This window comes from Procambarus clarkii, chromosome 79 (genome assembly GCF_040958095.1).
Source record: "Procambarus clarkii isolate CNS0578487 chromosome 79, FALCON_Pclarkii_2.0, whole genome shotgun sequence".
NCBI lineage: Eukaryota > Metazoa > Arthropoda > Malacostraca > Decapoda > Cambaridae > Procambarus > Procambarus clarkii.
The window spans coordinates 15,505,841-15,522,093 of NC_091228.1; the positions used below are offsets into that span (position 1 = coordinate 15,505,841).

The 16,253-nt window shown below is 38.7% G+C and overlaps 1 long non-coding RNA gene across 1 annotated transcript in view; it reads right to left on the reverse strand.

Moving 5' to 3' along the window:
- LOC138357686 (uncharacterized) overlaps positions 1 to 6,296 on the reverse strand; it is a 7,293-nt gene extending 997 nt beyond the window's left edge. The window contains exons 1-4 of the long non-coding RNA XR_011225110.1: positions 6,264 to 6,296; positions 5,428 to 5,505; positions 2,276 to 2,382; positions 599 to 763 (exon numbers count right to left, since the gene is read on the reverse strand). This is a non-coding gene — a long non-coding RNA (uncharacterized lncRNA). The remainder of the gene's footprint in view (positions 1 to 598; positions 764 to 2,275; positions 2,383 to 5,427; positions 5,506 to 6,263) is intronic.
- Between the last annotated feature and the right edge of the window lie 9,957 nt (positions 6,297 to 16,253).

Below are 16,253 nucleotides of genomic sequence, written 5' to 3' on the forward strand. Positions count from 1 at the left end.
CCTCATCCCATGCATTCCATGATGGTCTGATGCTTCCATCTGAAAATTGGGAACATCAAAAGATCTGACTTTCCCAATTTTCTGATGGGAACATCAAATGATCTGATATTCCCATCACTGAAAAATAAAAACAGATAAAAAAAATGATATGAAAAAATAGAAAATAAAATATACTCATGAAATGAACAGAATGGTTAACAACGCAGCTCAATTGCAATGCAATGTCACAATAACATTTAAATATACTTTAAGATATAATCTAGAAGAAAATAAGGATATTGAAACGGTTCATGAACTCTATTTCAATAAAGGACACTATGGGGAACTTTGAAAAATAGTTATTGAGTATAATTAGACAGACTTGTTGCTAGGCAGAGGAGTAATGAGATATATGGCAAATTTTGCAAAATATACAATGAAGGTACACAAACATTCATACCCAAACAAAGCAAAATGCTAGGTAAGAACAAAGCATTTGGCCCGTAGGAGAAAGGAGATACCCACAAGACTAGAATACAAGTCATTAACAAGCATGCAAGTATAATACATAATACATGCAGACATATATATAATCCAAAAAAATGTCAAATTTATGTACTTATTATTACATTACAAATACAGTATCCAAGGTTTTGAAGACACGTTTCCTCTTGCGCCCAACGAGTGAATACTGAGACCAGACCCCATAGGTCCCTATCCTCCTCATCATTCGTCTCACTGTGTCTCCACAGCTTGCACCGCCCATTTGAGACAGCGTCTGGACCTGTTAAAATAATGCATAAGCTGTAAGGTAATAGAGAATAATATATATCTTTCAATCTCAACATTAGATTTTCTAATTTCCAACTGTATTAAATAAATAGCATTAAAATATTTTCCTTCTTAACTATTACAAAAATCAACGAATTTGAGTAACTTTTGCTTTTGTTTTATTTGTACCTTAAACATAACACTGAACAATCAATTATGTGCCACCCCACCTTCCTTCATCTGCAAAAAAACTAATCAAAAGACATATGTACAAGGCTAAAAAAATTCAGCAACACTTACCATACTCAGGCTAAAAGAATTAAGCAACACTTACCATACTCTTTTTATATTCACTGTTAACTTTTAGCTCATGTGACAGACTTTCCACCTGCTCAACAGTTTCAAGTGGGGATGGAAGAATGTCTTCCAGGATTGGTATATCTCCATGTGTTTTTGACATATGGGTTTCCGTCATTTTGACAATATTCAGGATATCCCCTGATAAAAATGTCAATTTTGATAATTCCTTCATCATGTATTCCATTATGCCAAAACCATAATCATAATCATCTGTATCAAACCTTATTACAGGTAAAACCAGTAGGCAGTCTACTGTATTTTATCAAACCGTTATTAGTATAATAGATCTCGTAATAATTTTGCAAAAATAATGGCATTTACTATTTTTAAAAGATTATTAGCAAATTTACACAAATGGTGCATTCGGAAGACAAAACCAATTTTTCACTTTTGACAATTGAGCACCTGCTACATCCAGATTCTAGGGAGGAAAGGAAGGACGATCTTACTGGATCCCATAGCCTCTCCGAGGCACAAACCAGGCTTTTACACAAACCCCCCCCCCTGCACCCGAGCTTTTTAAAATAGTAAATGCCACTATTTTTGCAAAATTATTACGAGATCTATTATTCTAGAGAATAATGCATATAAATGCATATATGCATATAAATACAAAAGTAAATCAAATCTTATCCTTGTATAATATACAAGCTGATGTGAGATCCCTGTCTACAGGTGGACTGGAACTATTATCCAGTAGGCAGTCTACTGTATTTTATCAAACCGTTATTAGTATAATAGATCTCGTAATAATTTTGCAAAAATAATGGCATTTACTATTTTTAAAAGATTATTAGCAAATTTACACAAATGGTGCATTCGGAAGACAAAACCAATTTTTCACTTTTGACAATTGAGCACCTGCTACATCCAGATTCTAGGGAGGAAAGGAAGGACGATCTTACTGGATCCCATAGCCTCTCCGAGGCACAAACCAGGCTTTTACATAACCCCCCCCCCCTTGCACCCGAGCTTTTTAAAATAGTAAATGCCATTATTTTTGCAAAATTATTACGAGATCTATTATACTAATAACGGTAAATAAATAATAAATAGTAAATAAATCAAAATCAGTTACATTATTTTATCTTATTCATAGCATAAATGTTCTCGAAGATTACTAAAAAGAAATTGAATTAGACTACAGCAAATTGGCAAACTTTACCTTGTATCTGTTTCCACCGAGTTTGTTTGGGGCGTTCTTCAACATATCAGCAATACTTGTCTCAACATCTCTTTCAGTTGCATTAGTGTGGGTGTTGATACAGGCTTCTGGAAATTTATAAGAATTAATTAATATATATAATTATAATTCACTTTGCTATTCCCCATTCCACAGTCCTCTCGTCCTTCCCACTTCCCTGTCCCCACATCATCCCCACTATTCCCACTTCCCTGTCCCATCGTCCTCCTTACCATTTTCCCCTCCCCTGTCCTTCTTCCTCCCCCACCATCTCCCATTCACCTGTCCCTTTGTCCTCCCCAGCATTCCCCTGTCCCCACCATCCCCAACTCCCCTGTCCCCTCGTCCTCCCCACCATTACCCTCTCCTCTGTCCCCTCGTCTTCCCCACCATACCCCCCTCTCGTCCTCCCCACCATTCCAAACTACCTCATCCGATGCATTCTATAATGGTCTGATGCTTCCATCAGAAAATTGGGAACATCAAATGATCTGATATTCCCATCACTGAAAAATAAGAACAGCTAAAAAAATGAAATGAAAAAAATAAAAAAATAAACTATACTCATGAAATGAACAGTATGGTAAACAACACAGCTCAATTTCAATGCAATGTCACACAAAATTATTAAATCGAAATGAAAATAAATTGAAATCTATGAAAATTCAAATTATCAATACAATCGGAAATATTGAAATAATATCGCAACATAATATAGTGTGGGTTGCTCTTACGTGCAACAGACGGTGCTGTTTTTCAAAAAAGGCATGGTTTTACCTGTCACAAGTGTGGCATCTATACTTATACTCACGAAATGAACGGTATGGTAAACAACATAGCTCAATTGCAATGCAATGTCACAATAACATTTAATAACAATAATAACAATAACATTTAAATATACTTTAAGATATAATCTAGAAGAAAATAAGAACATTGAAACGGTTCATGAACTCGATTTCAATAAAGGACACTATGGGGAACTTTGAAAAACAGTTAATGAGTATAATTAGACAGACTTGTTGCTAGGCAGAGGAGTAAATAATGAGATATATGGCAAATTTTGCAAAATATACGGCACACAAACATTCATACCCAAACAAAGCAAAATGCTAGGTAAGAACAAAGCAGTTGGCCCGTAGGGGAAAGGAGATACCCACAAGACTGGAATACAAGTCATTAACAAGCACACAAGTACTACACTACACAACAACCGCACTACTACCAGAACTGGACGAATCACTACCAAAACAACACATTGCACATCACTACCAAAACAACACAACACAACACAAGCATTGGCAAAGAATTATAGACCAGTTGCACTAACATCCCACATAATAAAATTATTTGAGAGTGATCAGGAGTCAGATTACTAGTTTTATAGAGACCAATGACCTCCACAATCCAGGCCAACAAGGATTTAGAGCAGTTTCTATGATCGAGCCACTGAGATCTATAAAGAATTCTGATCAAGAAAGAGATCTAGGGGTGGTTTTAGATAGAAAACTATAACCTGAGGATCATATTAAGAACATTCTGCGAGGGGCCTATGCTACACTTTTTAACTTTAGAATTGCTTTTAAATACATAGGTCAAAAAGTTTTAAAAGTTTTAAAAGTTTTTTAAACCTCTCGTGTATCATGAGTGTTAAAGCATCAGATGGTGCATTCAGATGATGAATATTACCTAGTTCCTTCATCTGGGAAGAATGAACACATATTGGTGCATTCGGATGATAAAAACTAACTACTGTAGTTTAATTGATCAACAGACTGTATATCATATGCAGACTGTATGTGGATCTGCGGGCCACTCCAAACAACAGCCTGGTGGACCAAGCTCCACCAGGGCTAAAGCACAAAGTGATATAGATGTGATAGAGAAACTAGGTCAAATGGAGGAGTAGGTCTGTATATTAAACAGCACCTGACGTGCACAGAGCTACTAAACTCAATGTGGTGGTAGAGTGGTGGGGGGGGGGGGGGAAACATTGCAGAAAAAAACAAAAATACAATTTGGTCAACAAAACAGCATTGTTTAAAATAGAAGACATGGGTTGTCATTTTGGGGGTAAGGTAGGTTACATTGAGTTAATTAGTTAGTACTTAGTTTTTATCTTAAACTGGTTGGGAGAGGTACAGTGTTGCTGTGCTGGTGAAAGAACACCTAAAGGTAAATTAAATAATGATTGCGAATCCACAAGAAGTTGACATAATATCGCTAGAGATCTGCAATCAGGATGATAAACTTTCCTTAAAGAATTTGACAAACACTTGCTGATAGGACATGAAGTAAATGAAATGTATGTCAAGTTTTGTGAAATATATGATAAAAGCACAACAAAATTTGTACCAAAGGAGAGATGCAGAACTAGGAAAAGGGGTTTGTTCAACAGAAATTGCGAGAGGGCCTGAGACCCAAACACACACAAATGGAATCAATATATAGCAAGAGGCCAAACCCCCAAACATACAAGCGATGCAAAGATGCGAGAAACAGCAGCAGCATTAAGGAGAGGGACTTAAGGACCATAAATAAAGTGTGAAAATAAACTCGAGTAAATTTTTTTAACTACTCTCGACAGTGAAGAAAAACAAATATTCAGACGATTTGTGTTAGAATCATTAATCTTACACTTTCGGTCATATTCAACAACACAAATACATACACACACATTCCTGTTGCTGTAGCAAGTGAAGAATTACACACACAGATCACAATAACGTGATGCATCAAATGAACAAATCCACAAGGGCCGTGACGAGGATTCGAACCTGCGTCCGGGAGCATCCCAGACACTGCCTTAATCGACTGAGCTACAACAGGGTAAAAGGGTTGAAACCGAAGTTCTACTGAACTTACTGGATCCCATAGCCTCTCCGAGGCACAAACCAGGCTTTTACACAACCCCCCCCCCCTGCACCCGAGCTATGTCAACAGGCCGTTCTCCCTCTTCGCCCTTCCGAATGCACCATATCAGTAAATTTTTTAATAATCTTTTAAAAATAGTAAATGCCACTATTTTTGCAAAATTATTACGAGATCTATTATTCTATAGAATAATGCATATAAATGCATATATGCATATAAATACAAAACATAAATACAAAAGTAAATGTAAATAATTTTACCTTGCACCTAGATCCACCAAGCCTGTATGGCGCGCGTTTCAGTACTTCGGAAATCTAGAACTATCTTGAATCTCTAATCTGCAATGAAACAATACATATTATTGCACTTACCAAAACATGGATGAATGTAGAAAATACAGAACTATTAGCTGAATATCAAATAAATGGATTTAATCTATTTCACACAGATAGATATATTACACCGTGTATATTAGGTAATACCTAACATACACGCCTCCACACACACTACATTTGAAATGTAGTCTCAAAAAGACTACATTTCAACAGCAAAAATTACTCCATAAAAAAATAATTAAATTATTGACCAACATGAGAGAGGGTTAGCCAACATGAGGGTTGTGTTGATTGCCTGAAAATATTTAAATTGTGTAATGTATTGAATGGCATTTTTCAAGTTACAACATTTTTTAAATTACTGAACTAGGTTCTAGGCTTTGCTAGGCTTAATTCAATTATTACAGATAAGCCTAACCTAGCCTAGAACCCAGTGGGTTTTCTTCCTATTGGGGAGTGTTGTACATGCCTCGCCTCCACATACACACTAGCACAGCCAGGCCTCGCCTCCATATACACACTAGCACAGCCAGGCCTCGCCTCCACATACACCAGCACTGCCAGGCCTCGCCTCGCCTCCACATACACCAGCACTGCCAGGCCTCGCCTCCACATTTAAACCAACCAAGCCCACAAATACGTTAACATGGACCAGCATTACACCGTCTAACATACTCTGTCAGATGTAACAACTAAATTTGTGAATTCAAGACCAAATCTATTGTATAACACAGTGTTAGTACGAGAAAAACATTACTTACATTCGAAGCCGTGTTTTAAAATGGCGGCGGTCTTGTACTGACGCTCCAAACTGTGTGTTCGTTTGCGTATGATGAACGTGTGACAATTTACTACAACAATTATTTAATTATTCTTATTCTTTATTTTAATATTTTTAGGGTACATGAAATTTCAAACTTATTTGCACACAATAATATAATTGCATTGTCATAACCTTTATATATTACGGAAAATACGATGACATGAACGAAGTCAAAGTGAAGTTGAAGTCAAAGTCATTCGCCGAACGTATTAGTCATTTTTTTTCATACATACATAGTTGATTTACAAACATAATGTTGGATTTATAGATTTATTTATAAATTTGTATTTATTTACCTGTATTTACCCAAGTCTTTCCTAAATCTAAACTTATCCAATTTATACCCATTGTTTCGTGTTCTATCTTGTGTTGACAATTTTAATACCCTATTAATATCCCCTTTGTTATATCTATTCAGGAAATTGTGGTTGATCTCGAACCCATTGATAATGTGACGACTTATACAGAATTTTGTAACTATATCATCAAGATTGTAACCAGCTTAGCTAAATGTAGTGTGGGGTTCAGTCCCTAAGCCCATATATGTGCCTCTCTAACCATTTAGGTTACAGGGCAAAAACATAAAAACAAAGGTAACTGCAGAAGGCCTATTGGCCCATACCAGGCAGCTCCTATCTATAACAGATAAACACTAAGTACTACCTAATTAACTCAATGTAACCTACCAACCTAACCCCCAAAATGTCAATCCATATATTTTATTTTAAACAATGCTGTTTTGTTGACCAAATTGTATTTTTACTCTTTTTCTGTCATGTTTCTCCCACCCCTGTTTTTTCCCTTTTTTCTTATTTTTTCTCAACATAATTCATACTTTAATTATGCGGATCAGGACATCACCTGATCAAACACATCAAACATCGTTTGACCACCATCAAACACACACATTTCGTGTGTGTTTGACGCTCAATGATATGTACCAGCGTTGTTTTATATATGGTGCTATTCTATCTTACGCTTTGTTGCTCTTTTTTACCTACGGGCTCATAGAACATTCTATTGCGAAAACATTGGCACAAAAATGAATGACGTACATACAATAATAATGTCAGGACAGTGATATAATTATAAACTTTCAAAGCACTGTATCGCCCATGTGTCGTCTTGTCACCAATACTGGGTAACAGTTCCGCCACTTCCCACACTCTTGCGGGTGGGCAGCGACCATTATTCTACGTTTATATTCATATCACCGTGTTGGGAATTTCATTGCGAGTACATTGATACCAAAATTAACGCTGTAGGACAAGTGTGGAAGTGATAACAATCCCAAGAGTAAAAACATTTTGTTGCTCTTGGGCACTCACGGCGAGTCATCTACGTAGGTATTTATTGGGTGCTGGTATTCATATAACTTTTGGTGACCGTTTTTGCTGATTTTCTTCTAGAGAATGTTATTGCGAACACGTTGGTACCAAAATGAAATACATAGCTCGAGAACTAAGGTCAGGAGAGTAAAAAGAGTATACACATTTTTGTTTTGACGCTTAATTAAGGTTATTGTGAGTACTCATCGCCTGCCTAGAAACTGGAACTAGTAATTCCATCTATCATACATATCATACAAGAGGAGCCACACATCTATGGATCATCCAATAAAATCAGCAGACTTCTAGATGTTACTACTGCTCGGCTTAGACTCGGTTACAAGTATCTCTGGGAATTCTCATTATCTGCTGATGTAGACCTGACCAAATGTAAACTGTGTCAACAAAATTATTCGCACACCCTCCGTCACTATGTGATGGAGTGCGAAAAGATACATGAATTTAGAGACAATTCTATAACCAATGTTCCAGCGATGTGTCAATATTTCATTCAAAATGATCTGCTACCAGAAATTTTAGCCAAATATCCCCAGTTTGCTAACTGTAGATAACAACTAAGTGATTGTAACCTATCCACCGCTGCCCACTGGATGGGGGACGGTGTGCAGGACAAACATATAAATTTTGATACTAGCTCTCCACATATGTCAGTTGCTTAATTTAGAACCTGTACTTGAGGTCGATCTCGAACCCATTGTTGATGTGATGACTTATATTGAATTTTGTAACTAGCTCATCAAGATTGTAACTTGCTTAGCTAAATGAATTGTGGGGTTCAGTCCCTAAGCCCATATATGTGCCTCTCTAACCATTTAGGTTACAGGGCAAAAACATAAAAACAAAGGTAACTGCAGAAGGCCTATTGGCCCATACCAGGCAGCTCCTATCTATAACAGATAAACACTAAGTACTACCTAATTAACTCAATGTAACCTACCAACCTAACCCCCAAAATGTCAATCCATATATTTTATTTTAAACAATGCTGTTTTGTTGACCAAATTGTATTTTTACTCTTTTTCTGTCATGTTTCTCCCACCCCTGTTTTTTCCCTTTTTTCTTATTTTTTCTCAACATAATTCATACTTTAATTATGCGGATCAGGACATCACCTGATCAAACACATCAAACATCGTTTGACCACCATCAAACACACACATTTCGTGTGTGTTTGACGCTCAATGATATGTACCAGCGTTGTTTTATATATGGTGCTATTCTATCTTACGCTTTGTTGCTCTTTTTTACCTACGGGCTCATAGAACATTCTATTGCGAAAACATTGGCACAAAAATGAATGACGTACATACAATAATAATGTCAGGACAGTGATATAATTATAAACTTTCAAAGCACTGTATCGCCCATGTGTCGTCTTGTCACCAATACTGGGTAACAGTTCCGCCACTTCCCACACTCTTGCGGGTGGGCAGCGACCATTATTCTACGTTTATATTCATATCACCGTGTTGGGAATTTCATTGCGAGTACATTGATACCAAAATTAACGCTGTAGGACAAGTGTGGAAGTGATAACAATCCCAAGAGTAAAAACATTTTGTTGCTCTTGGGCACTCACGGCGAGTCATCTACGTAGGTATTTATTGGGTGCTGGTATTCATATAACTTTTGGTGACCGTTTTTGCTGATTTTCTTCTAGAGAATGTTATTGCGAACACGTTGGTACCAAAATGAAATACATAGCTCGAGAACTAAGGTCAGGAGAGTAAAAAGAGTATACACATTTTTGTTTTGACGCTTAATTAAGGTTATTGTGAGTACTCATCGCCTGCCTAGAAACTGGAACTAGTAATTCCATCTATCATACATATCATACAAGAGGAGCCACACATCTATGGATCATCCAATAAAATCAGCAGACTTCTAGATGTTACTACTGCTCGGCTTAGACTCGGTTACAAGTATCTCTGGGAATTCTCATTATCTGCTGATGTAGACCTGACCAAATGTAAACTGTGTCAACAAAATTATTCGCACACCCTCCGTCACTATGTGATGGAGTGCGAAAAGATACATGAATTTAGAGACAATTCTATAACCAATGTTCCAGCGATGTGTCAATATTTCATTCAAAATGATCTGCTACCAGAAATTTTAGCCAAATATCCCCAGTTTGCTAACTGTAGATAACAACTAAGTGATTGTAACCTATCCACCGCTGCCCACTGGATGGGGGACGGTGTGCAGGACAAACATATAAATTTTGATACTAGCTCTCCACATATGTCAGTTGCTTAATTTAGAACCTGTACTTGAGGTCGATCTCGAACCCATTGTTGATGTGATGACTTATATTGAATTTTGTAACTAGCTCATCAAGATTGTAACTTGCTTAGCTAAATGAATTGTGGGGTTCAGTCCCTAAGCCCATATATGTGCCTCTCTAACCATTTAGGTTACAGGGCAAAAACATAAAAACAAAGGTAACTGCAGAAGGCCTATTGGCCCATACCAGGCAGCTCCTATCTATAACAGATAAACACTAAGTACTACCTAATTAACTCAATGTAACCTACCAACCTAACCCCCAAAATGTCAATCCATATCTTTTATTTTAAACAATGCTGTTTTGTTGACCAAATTGTATTTTTACTCTTTTTCTGTCATGTTTCTCCCACCCCTGTTTTTTCCCTTTTTTCTTATTTTTTCTCAACATAATTCATACTTTAATTATGCGGATCAGGACATCACCTGATCAAACACATCAAACATCGTTTGACCACCATCAAACACACACATTTCGTGTGTGTTTGACGCTCACTGATATGTACCAGCGTTGTTTTATATATGGTGCTATTCTATCTTACGCTTTGTTGCTCTTTTTTACCTACGGGCTCATAGAACATTCTATTGCGAAAACATTGGCACAAAAATGAATGACGTACATACAATAATAATGTCAGGACAGTGATATAATTATAAACTTTCAAAGCACTGTATCGCCCATGTGTCGTCTTGTCACCAATACTGGGTAACAGTTCCGCCACTTCCCACACTCTTGCGGGTGGGCAGCGACCATTATTCTACGTTTATATTCATATCACCGTGTTGGGAATTTCATTGCGAGTACATTGATACCAAAATTAACGCTGTAGGACAAGTGTGGAAGTGATAACAATCCCAAGAGTAAAAACATTTTGTTGCTCTTGGGCACTCACGGCGAGTCATCTACGTAGGTATTTATTGGGTGCTGGTATTCATATAACTTTTGGTGACCGTTTTTGCTGATTTTCTTCTAGAGAATGTTATTGCGAACACGTTGGTACCAAAATGAAATACATAGCTCGAGAACTAAGGTCAGGAGAGTAAAAAGAGTATACACATTTTTGTTTTGACGCTTAATTAAGGTTATTGTGAGTACTCATCGCCTGCCTAGAAACTGGAACTAGTAATTCCATCTATCATACATATCATACAAGAGGAGCCACACATCTATGGATCATCCAATAAAATCAGCAGACTTCTAGATGTTACTACTGCTCGGCTTAGACTCGGTTACAAGTATCTCTGGGAATTCTCATTATCTGCTGATGTAGACCTGACCAAATGTAAACTGTGTCAACAAAATTATTCGCACACCCTCCGTCACTATGTGATGGAGTGCGAAAAGATACATGAATTTAGAGACAATTCTATAACCAATGTTCCAGCGATGTGTCAATATTTCATTCAAAATGATCTGCTACCAGAAATTTTAGCCAAATATCCCCAGTTTGCTAACTGTAGATAACAACTAAGTGATTGTAACCTATCCACCGCTGCCCACTGGATGGGGGACGGTGTGCAGGACAAACATATAAATTTTGATACTAGCTCTCCACATATGTCAGTTGCTTAATTTAGAACCTGTACTTGAGGTCGATCTCGAACCCATTGTTGATGTGATGACTTATATTGAATTTTGTAACTAGCTCATCAAGATTGTAACTTGCTTAGCTAAATGAATTGTGGGGTTCAGTCCCTGAGCCCATTATGTGCCTCTGTAACCCTTTCCACAACCGCCCACAAGATGGGTATGGGGTGCATAATGGGGTGGGGTGTCTTGGCCAAACGTGCCACATCAAAACCACAAGTTGACATTGAATGTGAATTAACAATGAGACAAGTAAGATTTATACTAATACATTTATACTAACTCTGTTGAGCGTTGACCATTTATACATCAAATCTGTTGATGTGAGCACTTTAGTTTAGTCTGCCGTTTAAAGAAAAAAAGAGCATATCAATGGTATATCACAGAAAACGAATTTATCATAAACTCATGTATTTGTCTTATCATATTGAACTGCATTCATATTTTTAATATATAACAATATGAATATACAAATTTCTGTAAATCCCCTACCTTGTTGGAATCTGTGGAAATGAATGAGCAAATGTGCTGGCTGAAGGCGCTGAAGGAAACCACATTGGTTTCATTTTGGATACAAATGTCCATGGAAATTCAAAATGGAAACTAATTATATAGTTGAACCTGCAGAGACGAGTTTAAGAATCTGTGTTGAGAGTGATGGACACAGCCTTCACAATTATACTTCAGAGAATGTAAACATCTAAGAGTCATTAGAAATATGTGTAGAATAATAAACCCTACATTGTTTGAGTTAGGGAAAACACCATTTGTGATATATAGATACTATAGCTGTTCCTAAAGATTCACCCTTTTTTGCACCAGCAAGATAACATATAAGATTTTAAGAGTTGACGAATGTTAATATTCTTGTTTGATAAACTGTGAACTTGAGACATAGTTAATAAGAACATATTAACACAACAAAATGTTTTCAAAATCCTTAACACCACTTTCCAGCAACTTATATAATTTATATAAATTATTTTAGAGAATAATACATAAATTATATATTTAAACATGATATAGTGTTTAGTGGAATGTATAAGGAGTCAAATTGTGTTAAAAAGAGCAATTTTTAGAAAATTTGGAAAAATACTTTTTTCTGTTCAAATTATAACTAAATGGATTATAAAGGTTTCACTCAGCCAATATATATCATTCACAATTTATTAATGAATTTTACAAAAAAACACCATAAATTTTATATTTAAACATGTAAAAACTATTTGTTTTACATTTGGAAGAAAATAATTGTAGAAAAACAATTTATAATTAAACCTTTGTGTTTGGATTTTTTGAGTAAAAGTTTCTCAAAGGCTCTCCTGCACCATTCTCAATGCAAATCATTCCCACACCTATGGCAAGAGATAGGCGAACGTTGTGTAGATGATTTGTGTTTGCTGGGTATTCTCTCTTGGGAAGACTCACAGGACAAGATGGATAAGGTGCAAGCGTTTGTGGAGTCAGGCAAGCCTGAGGACTTAGAAGGTTGCACGAGGGATCAATTGAAACAAATAGCAGAAAAATGTGGCATCAGGTTGAAAGCATCTAAAGTAGCTGGGATGAAGGATGAGATCCTGAGGCAGTTAAGAGCCAAAAATGAAGCGGCAGAACAAGGAGCCCAGAAAGGTGCTGAAAGTGGAAAGGAGGATGATGGGCAGGATGAAGTGAGATCCCAGGGATCGAGTAGGAGCAGCAAGAGTAGCCGCAGTAGTAGGAGTAGCCGAAATAGGAGCTTGGAGAGATTCCAGTTAGAGCTCCAGATCCAACAACAGCGTGAGGAGAGACAGTTCCAGCTGGAAAAGATGAAATTAGAACTCCAGATAAAAGAGAAAACCAGACTGGAAATAGAAAAAGAGAAAACCAGACTGGAGGTAGAAAAAGAGAAAACCAGACTGGAAGTAGAAAAAGAGAAAACCAGAGTAAGAGAACTGGAGTTGGAACAGGAGAAAGAAAAAGAGAAAGCAAGGCTAGAGGTGGAAAAAGAAAAAGAGAGAACAAAACAAATGCAGAAAGAAGCGAATAGAACCTTGGCTGAACAAAGAATTGAACATGGGTTGCCAGAGAGCACCACCCAGGTATCACACCCACCAGATGTTAGGGTTAGGGAGAAGGACATTCCCTTGTTTGTGCCCGAAGAGGCAGAGAGCTTCTTCGAGCATTTTGAGAAAGTAGCCAGTATCAAGGAGTGGCCACAGGAGGAATGGGCCCAGCTGGTCCAGTTAAGATTGACCGGTGCAGCCAGGGAGGCATACACCCAATTGTCACTGGAAGAGTGCCAGGATTATGCCACGGTAAAGAGCAGCATATTGCGCTCGTTTCAGTTAACCCCAGAAGCTTATAGGAAGCGCTTCAGAGAAATGATCAAAGTTGGAGCGCGTACGTTTGCTGAGACAGCAAGAGATCTGGAAAGACGATTCCAGAAGTGGATTGAGGCTGCTGGAGTTGGATCTTACACTGACCTGAAGCAACTGATGGTCATGGAGAAGTTCTTGGAGATGATGCATCCCGAAACAAAGTTCAAGATCCAAGAAGCAGGGATAAGGGAGGTGAAAGATGCCGCAGATAGGGCGGATATGATTACTGAAGCATATAAGAGCTTGAGGGAGAACAGAGTAAGAAGCAAGGCGAGACGCAGCAATGGCAGGCCCAATGGAGTCTGGGGAGGAAGAAATTATGAGAGACCCAGAAGAGTCTGGGGTGAGAAAATTTTTAATAAATGGGCAGATAAAAGTAAGTACCCTAAAACTCAGAAGAGTAGGTCGCACACTTCATCTGAAAGTGAGGATGGAGGAGCTAAACGAGAAACTGATCGGTATCCGGGAAATCAAGAGTCCAGTAAAGCTCCACAGAGTACGAGTAGTACGTCTGGCCCGAGGAACTCCAATACGAGTGGGCAGAGTCAGAGCTACTCTGGTACATATAGAAGAGATTTTTCCCAGATGAGATGTTACAATTGTAACGGATTGGGTCACGTGATGCGAGACTGTAGGCAGGGCAAGAGAGTTGTGACCCTGGCCATGTGTGACCCCCCGAGGTAAATATACTAATGTGTTCCGAGACAAACCACAGAGATCAAACTTAGTGAACGAGAGGTATAGGCCGTTCATGAGCAAAGGTTGGATCAGTGTAGGAGGCCAACCTGAGGTAGAAGTTGGTATCTTAAGAGATACCGGAGCTAATCAGCGCTTGATTACGAGAAGCCTGATTGGGAATGATCGACGGTTAGCTGGCAGTGGGAAGATGAAAGTATATGGGTTATTGTCTGAGAGTGACATGCCCGTATGTACTGTCCAGCTAAGGTCGGAATATGTGTCGGCAGAGGTGATGTTGGGAGTGTGCCCCGACATACCTATTCCAGGAGTCCAAGTGATCCTGGGAAATGACTTGTGCGGGACAAAGGTGTTGACAAAAGTCATGGCGGAGACTGTGCCAGAGGAGTGCCCAGAAGGCCACGGCACGGGTGGGACACCTGAGAGTGTGAACCTGACTGACATCCGAGGAGATGAGTCAGGAGACCGCCAAGCCATTGAAAACCCTGTCTCGGTAGTGATGAAGGCAGAGGTGGCCGACAAGGAAGACACTGGAGAAGGTGAGACAGTGTCGATTAAACCGGTGGAAGATATCGATGTAGATATATCATGGCTGTTTGATGAAGGTCCAGCCCAGGAAAATGAAGTCTCGGTGAGGTCAAAAGTGAAGATGGCCCAGCCGAGGAAGACTCATGTGAAGGGAGCGGACCTGAGTAGAGCCCAGACTGCTGAAATTAAGGGTCGGAAGGCGAATGCAACTGTGCTGAGTAGGAATGAGGAAAGATGTGGACATACAGAGGACGAGAGTAGAGCGTCAAGTTGTCCACGAGCACAGAGGCATTTGGGTAGTAGAGTTAAGTTGTTTGAGATGTCAGGAGTTGACATGTTTCACAGAAAACGTAGAGTAGAGATAATGAAGAAGAGTAATAGCCGAGAAAATGAAAGGAGAAGAGACAGTATGTGTGGAGAGATGCTTACGAGCACTCTGGGAGAGGCAAGGCGACGTGTACGGTCGAGTGCTGTTGGATGTAATACAGTTCCCGAAGAAACTTTTAAGGAACGAAGAAGAGTTGAAGGAGAAGAAATGGAGTTGTATAAAGATGAGAAATGTGGGAAGAGGATGATGATACAAGCATGGAGGAGTAGAAGAAAGCCGAGGACTCGATGGAGGTCAAACAGGATGAGCTCTCGGATAAACGAGGAGACGGAAGGGAGGATAGTCGGTGAAGACGAGGGAGTGAAGTATGATGACAGGAGACGAAAGTATAACGGCAGTAGATGGAAGTGTGAAGATGACAGAGGAGGTACAGACAGTAGATGTCTGACTCTGGACGGGAAGAGAAGAAGACGAGGAAACGGAGGGTGGAGACAGTAAGTAGAGTGGACCAATGGATTGCAGGCGTCCAAGGAGGACAGCCTAGCCAAGAGGTGCCAGAGAAGTCAGATCGTTTATGAGAAGATCGTGTTTCTGGAGAGTTGTGAGCCGGATGTTGCAAGGAGCAACGAACTAATTGTAGGCTCTTAAGGGAGTACGTAAGCAGATCAACCGTTCGAACCAATCGGTTGAAGAACGAGACAGTGTGGTGGCGGATGTATTATCCCAAGCTTTGCCACTGGAATAACTCTCAAAAATAAGGGGAGGGGAGTGTTATGATCTCAGCCTACAGGAGAAA